The sequence below is a fragment of the Myotis myotis genome, unplaced genomic scaffold, assembly GCF_014108235.1.
Source record: "Myotis myotis isolate mMyoMyo1 unplaced genomic scaffold, mMyoMyo1.p scaffold_m19_p_3, whole genome shotgun sequence".
Lineage (NCBI taxonomy): Eukaryota > Metazoa > Chordata > Mammalia > Chiroptera > Vespertilionidae > Myotis > Myotis myotis.
In genome coordinates this window covers 68164552-68180763 of record NW_023416335.1, presented here as the reverse complement: position 1 = coordinate 68180763, position 16212 = coordinate 68164552, and positions in this window count along the sequence as shown.

Here is a 16212-nt window from a genome sequence, read left to right as displayed (position 1 = left end):
GTATATATATATATATATATATATATATATATATATATATATTTTGGGGGATATCCTGTATATTTGGGTCATAAGGAAGGTTTGAGAAAGGTTCATCTATATTTATATATGAATTATTTCCAGTAAGTGGGAAAACATGAAGGGTTTTTTAAATTTAACAAGTAAGAAATAAGAAAATATCATAAGTTAACTGCTCTTTTCTTACTCAAATTTGAATAGGAAAATATTGTTTTGTAATTGACAGATGAATTACAATGGATTTAGCTTTTCAGCCTCTATAGGTATTTTTGTTATAATAATTTTTATACATATCTGCTTGTGTAAATTATTTTGCATTTCCATGTAACATTCTCCTCCCTTCTTTGCATATGTAAAAATTATCAAGATTCTCTCCTAAATTCTTTTCTCATCCTATGTTCTTTTCCTGGAAATGTCATCAATGCCTGACCTAATTCCTATAGTTATCTCTCCAAACCAGAACACTATCAGGAGTTCTACATACCAAATTGCTTGCTGTGTGATACTACTGTGGTACCCATAGGCAAGTAAGAAGCAGAGTGAACAAAGCAGAAAAAAGTAAACTTTGTTACTAAACTGTCCCCAATCCCAGTGACTGTTATAACCATTAGCCTACTTGGTCAAGTCATAATTCATCACCTTTATTCTTTTCTTCTTCCACCAACTATGTTCTACCAATGAAACAGGAATGTTAGGGGTAAAATATGACAGGTTTAGGAAATTTTAGAGATTTTGGAAATTAAGGGGACCATGGAGGAAGCATAGGGCTGCAGAGCAGCAGAAGGTATATTTCCACAGAATAGGGAAGCTGAAAAGCTGCAACAGATATATTTCCATAGAATGAGGGAGCTGAGAACAGCAAAAGGTCTACATTTACAAAATAAAGAGAAGGAGGCCCTTCATCCAGAAGGAGAAGAAGAAAGTCCAAAGGGAGTAGGAAAACAATAAGGAAGGAGGGGGAGGGGGAAGAATTTCACATGTCCCATGTGAGGTTCAACCTTTGAGCCCAGAAGTTACTATAATAACCGGTCTAAGAGAACAGTGACCAATCAGAAGGGATACCAAGGCACAAAAGTCTGCAGCCTTTATAAATCATAGGGGAAAGGAACTCAGTGGGACCCTTTCCCCCTCCCCACGTGAGAGTCCATTCTATGGGACTCTTTCACCCTCCCCATGTGGGAGTCTGTACTTGTTCTTCAATAAATATCCACCTTTGCTACACTACCCTCAGTCTTCAACTCCGATGGACAAAGAATCTGAGTTCCAGTCCAAAAATTCCAGTTCACCAACTAGTTATTTAATTTCATTTCCCAAATTGTTCTCTGATCCCTCCATCTCCTGTCACCTCTACTTCTAAAACACTTGTAGAAGGCACTGCTTTCTCTTGCCTAGTTTGTCACACATCCTCTTAACTAGTCCATTTTTCCACACTTGCATTTCTCTAGTGTATTCAATTGCAGCAGGAATGATATTCCTAAACCAAATCTGGTCATATCCTTTCCTGCTTAAAACATGTTAGTGGCTTCCTGTTGATTACACTGGATGAACTCTATAATGATGATCGGTTCTCTGAATATGTCATATTCATTTTCTCTTCTGGGGTAAATGTCTGCACAAAGCAGCTCTTTGGCATCTACTCATGTCTTTCCCTATTTAACAAGACAACTTTAAGGAGTTTTCATGCATTATCTATTTCTACAAGAGAAAACAATTTATTTTCAGATGTTTCACATGTACTAGTAGAGTGACTCAGGGGAGATTGCTTCTCTCCAAATCCTGAGCAAACCAATATGGAGTGAAAGAATAAAAGAATGTTACAAACTGCACAGGCCCAGCTGCCAGGCCTAGCTGCCCGTTTTATCTCAACTCCCTAGGCTTCCCCCACTAGAGATAGGAACAGAGAGAATGACGCCCTCCCTAAGGCTGTTTCAGGAGATAGCCCCAACAAAGGGCAGGCTGAGTAAACCGGGCTTCAATCAACCTTGAGATAAACAGGTTGTGAAAACACGAGGAGGAATGCCCTATCAAGACACGAACCAGACCCCTTTGAAATCTCTTTGTTCTCCTCGCCCCCTCCTGCATGCCACCCCCCTCCCTGATGTGTGATTTTTGCATATAAATAGCTGAAAAACCGCTTGCTGGGGGCCCAACTCCTCTACTCCTGTGTGAGTGAGTACGGGTTGAGCCCCAGCGCGCGCTGGAATAAAGCCTCATGCCGTTTGCATCAAGTGACGTCTCCTGTGGTTGATTGGGGTCGCCGTCGGTCGGTGGGACAGAGCGAGGGTCCCCCTGCGGGGTCCTCACATTTGGGGGCTCGTCCGGGATCAGACGGCCACCCCTCATCCGCGGAGCCGACCTTGGAGGTAAGGAGGGCCCCGAGTTGTTTGTCTTTGTCTTGTGTTTGTCAAGTGGTCTGGATTTGAGTTGCGCGCTTTCGTTTTCGGTTTGGCAGCCGTTCGGCAACTCGTGAGAGTGGCCGAACAGTGGTCGGTAGACGTGCCTGGAGGACCACAGGTTGCAGCCCTGGGGGACGCCCCAAGGGTGGTGGAGAGCCAGGGACGCCTGGTAGTCTCCTTTAGTAAGGGCGCTGATCGGCTTCAGCTGTTGGATCAGAGATTGTCAGGATCACGCCCGTCTGATTCCGCTATGTGTTTGTGGCAGACGAGGAGGGGGAAGTGGGTCCTCGTGTCTGCAACTTCTGTGTTATTTGTGTTTTTGGTGGCATACGAACTGACTATGGGACAGACTCAGTTTTTCTTCCGCGGGGTCGGAAGGCTGTTCTTAGGTGTCTTTGTTTGTTTGTTTGGTGTCTGTGTTCTTTTGTTTGATTTTGTGGACTCACTGGACGGACGCTATGGGACAGACTCAAACTACTCCTTTAAGCATTATGGTCGTTTTAAAGTCAAGGGCTGGGTCAAACCTGCTTGCCAGCCTCAGGTGTGGTTTTCCAGAACTGCTGAGAACTTGGGACCTTGAAGCTTACTGAATTCAAATGATAAAAAACTTATGTCTTGCATTTTTGAAGGTTATTCTTAAAAATGTTACTGATTGAGAAAAACTGTGTGTTGTGGTGGCTAAATGCCTTTGCTGAATGAATGTCTGGTGAAAGTGTGCGAGTGTGGAGGGAGGGGGCCTGCCCTCTCCTCTCCTTTGTGTGGCTCCACAACTTTGGTCAGGCGGGTACCTGAGTGAAAATCTGTGAAAACAGGTCACCCCTCCCTTGTCTGTCTCTCGTCACCGATCATCATGAGGTCGGGACAAAGTAAACCTGCTGTTCTTAATTACATGTTGAAAAATTTTTTAAAGGAATACAATAGAGATTGTAAAATTAAAATGAATGCTAAAACACTGAGGAAACATGAGTGAACAGCTGTTTGTTTGTGTGGAACTAGCCAATTTGCTACCAAAAGGGGGGACTGGATGCAGTCTTAACTCCTCCGGTAGGTTCTCACCAAAACGTTGGTCAAGAATTCTGTTCTGGGACATGGGTGCCAGGAGTGCCCCCACGCCCGTCTGGGGAGTTGGGCATTGTTTTGTTTATCTGCTCAGCTTCAGTCTGGGCTAGTCTACTGAGAGCGTGAATACGAGTGTTTATCTATTTTGGCTGCTCATTACTAGTCTGTGTAAAGTGAAAGTTACTTTGATTTATTTTGCATTTCTGTTAATTCATCTGGCTGAACGTTTGGACTGGACCCGCGGTGGGCTGCAAGAATCTCTAGCAGTTCTCAGAGTCTTTTGCTCGCCACTAAAGAAGGAATCAGCCCACTTAGTTAATATAAATTTCTGTCTATCAGTTGCTCTTTGCTCTTACCTGGGTTGTAAATCGCTGTAATTCCAAGATTGCTTAGTTCTGAGATTGCTTATAAAAGAGTAAAAGAAAAAAATCTGTGAGGAAAAGCAGCCTGGGCTGAGAGAAGTGGGGGGGGGTTGGCAGTTATGCTGCTGGCTTCAAACCTAACAGGTCTTATCAATGAACTTCAAGGTTACAAAAAGTAACTGTAAGCACAGTCTTTCTCTGCCCTGGTTTATTCTTTTAACCCCTCCAATGCTGAATCAGACCGATACCTGTTCTTAGTTTTATCACAAAAGGTCTAGATATATCTTAAGAGTAAAAGTACATTTAAAATATGTTCATAAATATTAATCTAAAATTGCCGAATGTTCACCTTTGGTAATCATTAAAGGATTAAGGTTTCTAAGAATAAAATAAAACAACAACTGAACTCCCGCTAGAAAAGCGGAGGAGGAACAAAGCTAGAATCCACAGCCCCCCTGGTGATTTAGAACTGTTTGCCAGGTAGACTCAGCCCCTGAGAGCCAGGTCATAGAAAGGGGGGGCTGAATGCCTGAGCTGCCCGCAAGGCCCGGAAGCCCCTGGTGGAGAAGAGGCATGTACACAGTCAAGGAGAGCCTACAGGAGCTGCAGCAGCTGCTGGCGGGCACCTGCGGGGCAGAGCTTGTGGGCGCGAGCAGCTGCAGGCAGAAGCCAGTGAGCGCTTCGCTGCCGGCTACTTCCAGTGAACCCCTGCTTGAGTCCATACCACTGCAAAAGGGCAGCGGCTTTCCGGGATTTGCTGGGGGACGCTCTGGCTGGGCCCCTGGGAGACCCTAGGCTGGAAGAGGAGGGGTTAATATCTCCTTCCAGTGCGCTCCCTTGAAAGAGGCCTGGTTGCTGCTCTGCCACAAAGGGAACTGGTAAAAAGGCAAAAAGCAGGGCCCTAAGAGTTAACAAAAAAAGGCACTCTCCCTGGACCTGGGAGCTATCAGGACTTTGAAATTCTCCAAGAGAGGAGGAGGAGTCTGACTCAGACTGGCCGAAACCTCGTTGGGTTAGAAAAACCGGAGGCTGCATATTGAACTTATAGGCTGCAGGTTGCTGGGCAGATGTCCGAGCCCAGTTGTGTAGAGGTTAGCTGCCTCTGTGCAGCAAACAACCTTCTCCTGTGCCAGAATACATTTTAAGAAAATAGAATGCATAATAGACCAGTAAGCTGGGACAAGTAAAATAGGGAAACTGAGCAGAAACCACTTTCTCCCCAGATGACTCAGCACAGCCTTGCCTAGGTGAAGAGACCTCTCCAATGATCCTGTCCTTAGCAGTGCCGAGAGAGAAAGAATGGAGACTTTGTACCCCCCAGCCAAAGGCCCCCACATCTGTTCTTGTCAGGCCCCCATCAGGGGACTTGGGCAGTGTTCCTGTTATCTGCCAAAATTCCCAAGACTGTAAAAGTACTTGTTCACTGAAAAGGTGTAAATATGGATGTTTATTTGATGTTTATATGTCTACTTAGGTGTAATTATTTGTAGATAAATAAAACCTCTGGATAATTTTCTGGTGATTCTGGAGCAGCCTATTCAGTCTTGACAGAGCCAATGGGACCAGTAACATCTAAGAAGACACCAGTTCTAAGAGCCACCGGACAAACTGCCTTTTTCCTTGGACATCAAAGAGGACTGTGGATCTCAGAAAGAACACGGTAACTCATTCGTTTCTAGTCATGCCAGAATGCCTGTACCCCTTACTTGGATGTGATCTCTTACAGAAATTGCAAGCCATCCATAAGCTTGTTCGAGATGCCCTGCCAGTGCCACCTCGGACTCTGTACATCCTTTCCAGCCTGGGGACTCGGTATGGGTAAAGAAGTTCACAACCCCAGGACTCACCCCAACTTGAAAAGGACTATTCCTGCAGAAAATTGTATAATAGACTCAGATGATGCCTGCATCTTCATACACATGGCTTCAGAAAGACAAGGACAATTTTACCTTATATAGAAAGGTCAAAGTGTGGACTTTAGTCACCTCCCTAAAACGTTTGTATAGCCCTGCCATATCTCATGTTTAGTAGCAGAGGATTTGACTGCCTGAAGAGGCCATGATGCCAATATTATGTTATTATGTTTCATTGTATTAATGTGTTGTATTACCCTTCAATTCTCTTACAGGTTTAAATGCAGCTGTAACTGGCAAATATCCAGTCTCCCACACTGAGGAATATTGCTATAGCTATGTGTTAGCTGTCCTGGAAGGGGACTATGTGGGGTGAACTCCAAAAGTAAAGGGTGTCTAGCTGCCAAGAGGGCAGGTGCCCAACTGGGCAAAGGAGAATACCCATCAGGTTTTAGTCTCTATCGAGAGACAGTTGACAGTTGGCAGCCTGTATACTATCTTGTGGGCCTGTGTGACCATGCCCATGTCAGAGGTGACACAAAACCTCAACTGTAGAAAACTGGGAAAAGCCTGTTTGGAATAGAAGGTCTAAGGCATGGTTATGCATTTTTTAAGGACATAGAAAGAAGGTTTAAAGGCTAATTTGAAAGCATGAAATTTAAAAAGGTTGTATATGTGATAAGAAGGAGAAGAGAAATGTTAAAAGAAAATTAATCAAATGATACAGGCCAGTAAGTCAGAAAGAGTAAATAATTTACATTCTGCCTCCCTAAACAGAGGGTAAATAGTTATGCCAAAGTACTTAGGGAAAATGATAAAAGAGCAGTAACAAGAAAAATCAGAAGATCTTAGAGCAGATCAGTATGTTTTTCTCCTTATATAATTCCTCTGAAATTTGGCAATGCTTAATAAGTCATGGCAATACATTTCTTTGCATAAATTCAATAAGACCAGTTTCCAGTAGTGGTTTTATTTAATGAAAACTTTGACTGGAGTATCATGTTTTAAAGAGTTCTGTCTGAGCTCTGAAGACTTGAAGTCAATAAAAGTGCCACAGGAAAAGCCTGGTATCCTGCTTGGGAGCCCTGAAGATGGCTGGCACTGGAGTGTCAGGCCCATGCCCTACCATCACTGGCGGTTGGTAAGAGTAGAAGGGGAGCAATACGGATGCCTCTGCATCCCTGCGGAACCCCATACACTCTGGGCCGCAACGAGTAGGAGGGCTACTGAGATGGGCCTTAAAGCCTAGAGCGTGGGCTCAGGTGGAGTTGCTACAGGTGAGGGATTCACCTAACGCAGCAGATACAGCAGGCAGGCCTGATGGCAGCTGGATGGCTTGGCTTCCTGGCCCTACGGGGCACATTAAGATTCAATCATGAAATTCCAGCACAGGTAGTCAGTTACCATTCTTGTTGTGTTTATGCAAACATCAGGCCAAATTGAATACAGTAGATAAATTGGTCTTGATTTGGCTTTTTGATAGCCATAGAGGAGTTTTAAGAAGAAAAATCCCATTTCAACAGAGGTTATTAAAACTGAAATGTTTTCTTTTCCTCCCACCAGACCATTGTTACAGTTTGTCTCTGCCAGGTCACAAGCCCACCTCCTTCTGTGCCCAGGCCTCATCGTCCCTCTGACAGATAGCAAGGATCTCTAGACTCTGAGAGAAACTTCTGTCCCTCCTCAGCACGAAGCAGCTACAGAAGAGAATTCAACGCCCATTTTCCCTGAAAGAATTCAGAGCCAGGATCCTTGAGGTAATATAGTAAGCAGTTAGACAGACATGAGCAGAGCAAGGACGATGGGCCAACTGGCACTGACTCCCCAGAAGCAGGAGGGAACTAGGCTGCAGACAAAGCAGCCCAGGAGGCTGCCCTAAAACCAGTGGGGCCTTTACAGATTCTAGTGACTCTTCCAGACCCTGTACTACTCATCTCACCCGTTTACTCAAGTTCTTTCAGGCTTTACAGTCTACCCAGAAAGCAGACCAGAAGCACGTCCAAGATGATCTGCCTGTATCCGGTTCATCCCTTCCAACCTGGTGACACTGTTTGGGTAAAGAAATTTGCCACCCAAGGACTGAAAGGACCACCCCCACGGCAGTCAGATCGACGGGATCCCGACTTGGCTTCATCACACCCGGCTTAAGACAGCCCAGGCAAAATAGAGAAGTCCAGGACTCAGTGGACCCTCATATCCACCCTTATGGGTCCTCTTATTATATTGCTTTTAATTCTTACTCTTGGGCCCTGTATCTTAAACCGACTGGTCACCTTTATCAGAGAAGGAATAAGTGCTGTGCAGGTACTAGTGCTCAGGCAGCAATACCAGTCTCTCCGCCAGAGAGATAGTTTCGAAAAGGAATGTCTAGAGACAGAAGTTCCATGATTAGAACTTACCAAAAAGCAAATGGGGGAATGAAAGAATAAAAGAATGTTACAAACTGCACAGGCCCAGCTGCCAGGCCTAGCTGCCCGTTTTATCTCAACTCCCTAGGCTTCCCCCACTAGAGATAGGAACAGAGAGAATGACGCCCTCCCTAAGGCTGTTTCAGGAGATAGCCCCAACAAAGGGCAGGCTGAGTAAACCGGGCTTCAATCAACCTTGAGATAAACAGGTTGTGAAAACACGAGGAGGAATGCCCTATCAAGACACGAACCAGACCCCTTTGAAATCTCTTTGTTCTCCTCGCCCCCTCCTGCATGCCACCCCCCTCCCTGATGTGTGATTTTTGCATATAAATAGCTGAAAAACCGCTTGCTGGGGGCCCAACTCCTCTACTCCTGTGTGAGTGAGTACGGGTTGAGCCCCAGCGCGCGCTGGAATAAAGCCTCATGCCGTTTGCATCAAGTGACGTCTCCTGTGGTTGATTGGGGTCGCCGTCGGTCGGTGGGACAGAGCGAGGGTCCCCCTGCGGGGTCCTCACAGGAGGAAGCTCTCCCTTTATACCTTTTGGTTTCTTTGTCCCCCAAATATGGATGGGACTTCTGGACCTTTCACAGGCTTTGCAAAAAGTCCCGTGTGTTGGGATTAGGGCTGTGAGACCACACCTAAAGGCCTGCCTGGTGCCAGCACTGATAACACCCTGTGAGGGTTGTGTATTATTCATGGTTTATGGCCTCTGTAAAACGTGAGTATTTAGGTAATCCAGTCTTGCAAGACCAGATTGTGTAGAAAGGGGCAGAGACTTAATTATAGGCTATCAAGAATATATGTTAGGTTACTGGCACAGATTCAGATTGCCTGCCCTGCAAAACTGTCTTATTTTCCCCATCAATTGTATGACTAGAGGCCCGATGCATGAAATTCATGCAAGAGTAGGCCTTCCTCCCCCCAGGTGCCACATCGAATTCCCTCTGGCACGCGGGACCCGGGATTCCCTCTGGCCACTGGCAGGCACCCGGCACCCCGGCTGACCTCGCAACCCTGGCTTCATCCAGAAGGTCATATGGTCTAATTAACATATTATGCTTTTATTATTATAGACTAGTGGCCCAGTGCACAAAATTCGTGCACAGGAGGGGTTTCCCTCAGCCAAACCTACACCCTCTCCAACCAGGGGCCCCTTGGGGGATGTCTTACTGTCGTCAGAAATCCCTCTTGCACTCTGGGACCACTGGCTCCTAACCCCTCACCTGCCTGACTGCCTGATCACCCCTAACCCCTCTGCTAGCCTGCCTGATCACCCCTAAATGTCCTCCCCTGCTGGCCTGATCTTGCCTCCAACTGCCCTCCCCTGCCAGCCTGATTGACACTAACTGCCTCTGCCTTGACCTCCACTACCATGGCTTTGTCTGGAAGAAAGTCGGATGTCCAGAAGATGGCCAGTTGACCCTTTCTAACTAGCGTATCATCCTTTTAGTAGTATAGATAAATTATATAGAATAGGATTGCTTAAATGGGGAGGAGGACCTTTTTCAGCAGGAGGAGATGCTCTTGGAAGACCAAAATGCATAATCCCTGTATCTTGACTGATAGTCAGCCATGTGCACTATACTGCCAAACTGGTCATTAAAAAATTGAACCGCTTTATTACACCTCACACCAAACAGCTGTTGCCCTTAAAGCCCCTCCTCAACCCCCACCTGAGGTTCTGCCTTCCCAGTTCACCCAGATTTGGTTCTGATTGGTCGGTTTCTATGCCAGTCAGCATCAAAAGCTCTTCCTCCTAGGCAGCCATTGGCTCCTCACAGTTCACCCAAATTTTGTTCTGATTGGTCAGTTTCTATGCCAGTCAGTGCCTCTGGGCCTCTCTCTGAGCCTGATCAGAGAGGCGGGGCTGATCAGCAGCCCCTGTGGAGGCCAGAGAGAAAGAGAGGTGCGGCTGTTGGTGAAGCCCAGAGAGAGAGAGAGGCAATGGCTGATCAATAGCTTCCATGGAGGCTGTGGATCAGACCCTGCCCCCCTCTCTGGGCCTATCCGCAACCCCCTCTGCAGTCAATGCTGGGTCACCATGCCCGCAGCAGTGGCAGTCAGTGCTGGGTCACCACGGCAACCCAGCACAGACTGCAGGACTGACTTCCAGTGTTCGGTCAAGCCTTTGGTTGGTCGTTAAGGACGCTGGGTTTTCATATATTAGGATTGCTTACTCTCTCTTTTAAGAGATATATCTATTTTCTCTTTCTTGAAAAATAATTTTTTTCTTGGCTTTTATAATCTCATTCTCTTTGCTTACTAATGATTTCATTGGCTTTTTTAAAAATATGTTTTTCTTGGTTTTTAGAGAGAGAGGGATGGAGAGGGAGAGATAGAAACATTGATGCATCAACACTGATTGGCTGCCTCCCTCACGACCCTGCCAGGGACCAAGCCGCAAACTGTGCATGTGCCCTGCTGGGGAACTGAACCAGTGTCATCTCGGCGCCTGTGTCACTGTCCAACCACTGAGCCACACCAGCCAAGCTCTTCAGCTTTTTTACTTCCTAGTTTTCCTCTTTGGATGTACTTCTTTCTTAGTGGGCTACAGATTAATCCACAATCCCACTTTTACTTCCTGCATTACATTCCCACATTATCTTATTCTGTCCCACTGCTTTAAATGCTATCTATACGCTGATAACTTAGAAACTGTAAATCTTGCCTTTTACTGAACTCCAAACTCATGTACCTAATTATCTGCTTGGGCTCTCTGAAATACCTTGATTCCTCTCCCCAACAATTTCTTTCCCAAACTTATCCATCTTCATAAACGGTGCCACTCATCAGCTGCTCAATATAAAATCTTAGAAATATGATTTAATCCCATTTTTTTAGAACTGGTATTTATAGTATGTTAACAACTCCTTGTTCTCTACATCCAGAGAGTTTTCCTAAACTTCAAGGTCCCACTTTAGTGACCCTATCAGCACCTTCATAGTTTACTGTAATTTACTGTATTTTTTCCTATTAATAGATAACTTCTCTGATAGGACAGTATCTATCTCTTATAACTATTCCATCAGAGTATCTATTAAAAATGATTAATATCCTATATAATAATAGACAAACATGAAAATTAACTGTAGCTCCAACATGCTTCCCATTGGCTAATCAGGGTGATATGCAAATTAACTGCCAACCAAGATGGCGACCGGCAGCCAGGCACCTGAAGTGAACAGGAGGCTTGCTTGCTCCAGTGATGGAGGAAGCCAACATTCCCTGCCTATCGCTACCGGCCTCTGAGCTGCACTCTAAGAAACAATGTTGCAATTATAGAAGTTAAACAAAACCCAGAAACCTGCTTTCAGCCAGCAGGATCGCAACAGTGTTTCAATTATAGAATCCAAACAAACCCAGATCCCTGCTTTCAGCAGTCGAGGTCTCAGAGCTGCAGCTGTGCCTCAGAGCTGGAGCTGGGCCTCAGAGTTAAAGCCGACTCTCAGCTCCAGTGACAGCCATAGAAGGTAAATAAATCCCAGAACAAAAAAAAAAGAAAAAAAGAAGTTCGGAGCTTCAGTCGACTGCCAGCCTGAAAACGGCCCTCAGCCCCTCACCCAGACTGTCCAGGCACCCCAGTGGGGACCCCTACCCTGAAAGGGGTGTGACCAGCTGCAAACAGCCTTCATCCCCTCATCCAGGCTGGCCAGGCACCCCAGTGAGGACCCCTACCCTGAAGCAACAAGATAGCAGCTAATTTGCATACTGAAGGCGGGCGGCAGCGGGCAAGGCTGTCTGAGGTTCGGGACCGGATCTGTGACCCTGCCGGGCGGGGGCAGTGCTTGAGGCTGTCCGCATTCTGGGACCCGGATCCATGGCCTGGCGGGCAGGGGGCAGCGCTTGAGGCTGTCCGCGGTCTAGGACCCGGATCTGTGACCTGGCAGGCGGGGGGGCAGCGCTTGAGGCTGTCCGCGGTCCCAAATCTGTGACCCTGCTGGGCGGGGGGTAGTGCTTGAGGCTGTCCGCGGTCCCAGGACCCAGATCCGTGACCATTCCCAGCGGGGCAGCAGCTCGCACAGGGGCGGATCGGCCAGAGTTGGGCAGAGCAGGACGCCTGGCTTTCACCCAGCCCCAGTCACTCTGGGCAGGTGAGCAGCACAGAGGGCCTCTGGACAGGGGAGGCAGGCCGGTGGAGGGCAGCCTGTACTCCTCACATGGCCCTGGTGACAGCTGTGAGCGCGCCAAGCGGAGCCTGCAGGCTGAGCTGAAGTAGCGCCTGCAAGCCATCAGCGCCCAGGAGTGGCTGCACAAGATCCGCCTCCTGGCCCAGAAGGTGCAGGATCTCAGGGACAGCCACCGTGGTGGGCCAGACTGACGTCCTCCTGGCCACACCATGGGGGTTTGCAGATCTGCAAAGCCAAAGGCCTCTGGTGTGCACATCCCCCCCTGGCATGCGAACATCCTCCAGCACACTGTCACCCTCCCATGCCTGCAACAGTTGCAAACCAAGGCGTGCACAAGTTCCCCCCACCTCTCCACCGCACTTCCATCAACCCAGCATGCCTAACACTCCCCACAGGATGTGCACACATCCCCTCTGATGTGCTCACGTCCTTTGGAGAGTGTCTGGGTGTTCTGGGTGCTGAGGGTGGGCGCCTGTGAGATGACAGTGAGAGGGCAGAGTGGTGATGCCCTGTTCCCACGGAGGCCAGTGCAGCTACGAGATCACCTCTGGGGGGTTAATGCAGGTGCTGAGGCAAGGGCAGAAGCAGACAGACACACCTGGTGGGCATGGGCAGCCCTTGCTGAGGTGCCTTCGCTCAGCATTCAAGATCAAGAACCCAGAGGTGGAGAGGGATTCCGTCCTCTCAGGAAAACCGTGGGATAGTCGGGGTGACTGTAGAGGAGGAATGTGCACTTTGGGTGCCAGCACCCATGAGCGAAGGCTGCCCTGACTGAGCCTCGCTTGCTTGGGGCCTAGAGCACTCCTGCCCGGCAGCGGGTGACAGGACATGCTTTTCCAAATTAATGAGAGAAATCGTTGATTCTCCTGCTGCCCACGAAGGTGGAAAGTGAAATGGGGAGACATATGGGGAGTGAGCAAGGTTCCCTGTCTGGGGGTTCCAAATCTGCTGTTGGTTTCTTTCACCGCTGACTAAGGATATACAGGGTGTCCCCCCAAAATGTATACACACTTTGAATACCTACTAATTCCAATGGTTTTAAGCATAAGAAAGAAACAACAATGGAGCTGTTATCTGTTAAAAGTGTGGACACAAACAGGTAGTTGGACATTCCCTGAGGGGTCTCAGATTGGAGAGGGTGAAGGCCAGACTGAAGGGCCCCTCCTCCTCCCCACTCCAGTGCATGAATTTCGTGCACCTGACTACTGGTATAAATATAAATATCTTGAATAAATTGTATAGTAATGCATAGTGTTCTCATTTAACTATTAATCCTATCTAATAAAGAGGGAACATGCTAATTGACCCTCATGCCGTCACAAAGATGGCATCACCCACAGCCAATAAGGAGGGAATATGCTAATTGACTGCCCTGCCCTCAAAGTTGGCGGCACCCACAGCCACAAGATGGCTGGCAGGGCAGGGCAGGGCAGTTGTGGGTAATTAGGCCAGCAGAGGAAGGCAGTTGGAGGTGACTGGGCTGGCAGGGGAGAGAAGTTGGGGGCGACCGGGCCAGTGGGAGAGGACAGTTGGGAACAATCGGGCTATCAGGGGAGGGCAGTTGGTGACAATAAGGCTGGAAGGGGAGCATTTAGGCATTGATCAGGCTGGCAGGGGAGTGGTTAGAGTGCGATCATGCTGGCAGGCAGAGCGGTTTAGCAGTAAATGGGCAGGCAGGCAGGTGAGCGGTTGGGAGTCAGCAGTCCCAAATTGTGAGAGAGATGTCCGACTGCTGGTTTAGGCCCAATTCCACAGGGATCAGGCCTTACCGACAGTCAGACATCCCCCAAGGGGTCCCAGATTGGAGAGGGTGCAGGCTGGACTAAAGGACACCTCTCCCCAGTACACGAATTTCGTGCACCAGACCTCTAGTCTGTATATATTAATATGCATATTTATATATATATATTCTTTTGCAGTATAGTTTATTTTGTTTTTCATGCAAGGTTTATTAGATGCAAAAGTAAAGCAAAATATTTTCAACATTCCTTAATGCAATGCTTCCAAAGCCCAAAGCTTTAATGTACATTTGAAACAATTACAGATCTTATTAAAATACTAGAAGCCTGGTGCATGAGATTCATGCACTTGTATGGGGAGGGTCCCTCAGTCCAGCCTGGGCCCTCTCGCAGTCTGGGAGCCCTTTGGGGATGTCTGACTGCCATGGAGGTGGAAGAGGCTCTTGCCACCGCTGCTGCACTCTCCAGTATGACCCCAGCTTCTGGCTGAGCGGCGCTCCCCCTGTGAGAGTGCACTGGCCATCAGGGGGAAGCTCTTGCATTGAGAGTCTGCCCCCTGGTGGTCAATGCACAGCATAGTGACTTCTTGTTCTGCTGTTTGGTCAATTTGCATATTAGGCTTTTATTATCCTATATAATAGGATAATTATATTATCCTATATAATAAAATCCTAATATGCTAAGTGTTCAGTCATCTGGTCAGCCATTCAACCAATCAAACCATAATATGCTAATGATATGCTAAGGGTGCTCAAATACTCACTATGATGTGCACTGACCACTAGGGGACAGATGCTCCAACCAGTAGGTTAGCTTGCTGCTGGGTTCTGGCTGATTGGGACTGAGCAAGATGGGCCAGACATGCCCTGGAGCCCTCCTGCAGCCCTTCCCTGGCTGGCCAACCTCCTGCATCCCTCACTAGCCCTAATTGTGCACTACTGGGGTCTCTCGGCCTGGCCTGCACCTTCCTGCAATCCGGGACCCCTCAGGGGATGTCGGAGAGCTGGTTTGGCCCGATCCCACAGGCCAGGCCAAGGGACCCCTCTGGTGTATGAATTTGTGCACTGGGCCTCTAGTACAGGATTTCTGCTTCAATAGGTCTGGAGTAGAACTTGAAATTGTGCATTCCCTGCAAACTCCAAGGTGACATAAACATTACTGGTCTGACCACACTTTCAGTGACAATTCTTTAAAGACTCCCAAAATCATTATTTTAACTCTATAATGGAAGTATTCTGAGCAATAAGTTAAATGAAATTTTGAGAATCAAAATACTACTACTACTACTTAACATTTTCTCTAACTCTAGCAAATGGTACTATATCTTAGTTTTCCATTGCAATATTTGTCTGGTCATATGCATGATTTCATAATTCATATTAGAATATTTTAAAAGTTCTTATTGTTATTAATTATATTATATTATTTATAATATGGATGAAATTTTTTCATTTAAAAATCTTTAATAACAATTTAATGTAGTGTCATTTTTTTCCACCTACCGGTACACTGATAAATTTTCCTCGTCAGAGCTAAGTCATACAAAGAAAAGTTTTTGCAACAATTAGTGCCAGGGTAGATGTCTTGTAAATTGAGAGTAAGATATTATTCATAGTATAAGAATTTTTTATGCAGTGCATATATTAGGAAACTCTTTAAATCAGATGATTTCTTCCTGGAAACAATCTTTTGGAGTAGTAGAATGTGGCATAAATTAAACATATTTTAGTAATACTGTTAGAAATTTCATTAGAAATTTTGTTATTTTCTAACAAAATGCATGTCTACATTATTTTAAAAGTGGACGAGTAGAATCCCACATTTTGCTATTTTTTGTTTGTCTGAAGATTACCAGACAATGCTATTATTATTAAAGTCATAGTGTTACTTGACTAAATATTAAAATTAAAATACAATAAAATATTTAAAAATATATAATGACTAAAGAAGTCATTTACCATGATTATAATTACCAATGAAATTCTACATTATTTTTTATTTTTTTTAATTTTTTTTAATATATTTTATTGATTTTTTACAGAGAGGAAAGGAGAGGGATAGAGAGTTAGAAACATCAATGAGAGAGAAACATTGATCAACTGTCTCCTGCACACCCCCTACTGGGGATGTGCCTGCAACCAAGGTACATGCCCTTGACTGGAATCGAACCTGAGATCCTTCAGTCTGTAGGCCGATGCTCTATTTACTGAGCCAAACAGGTTAGGGCTACATTATTTTTTAAATTG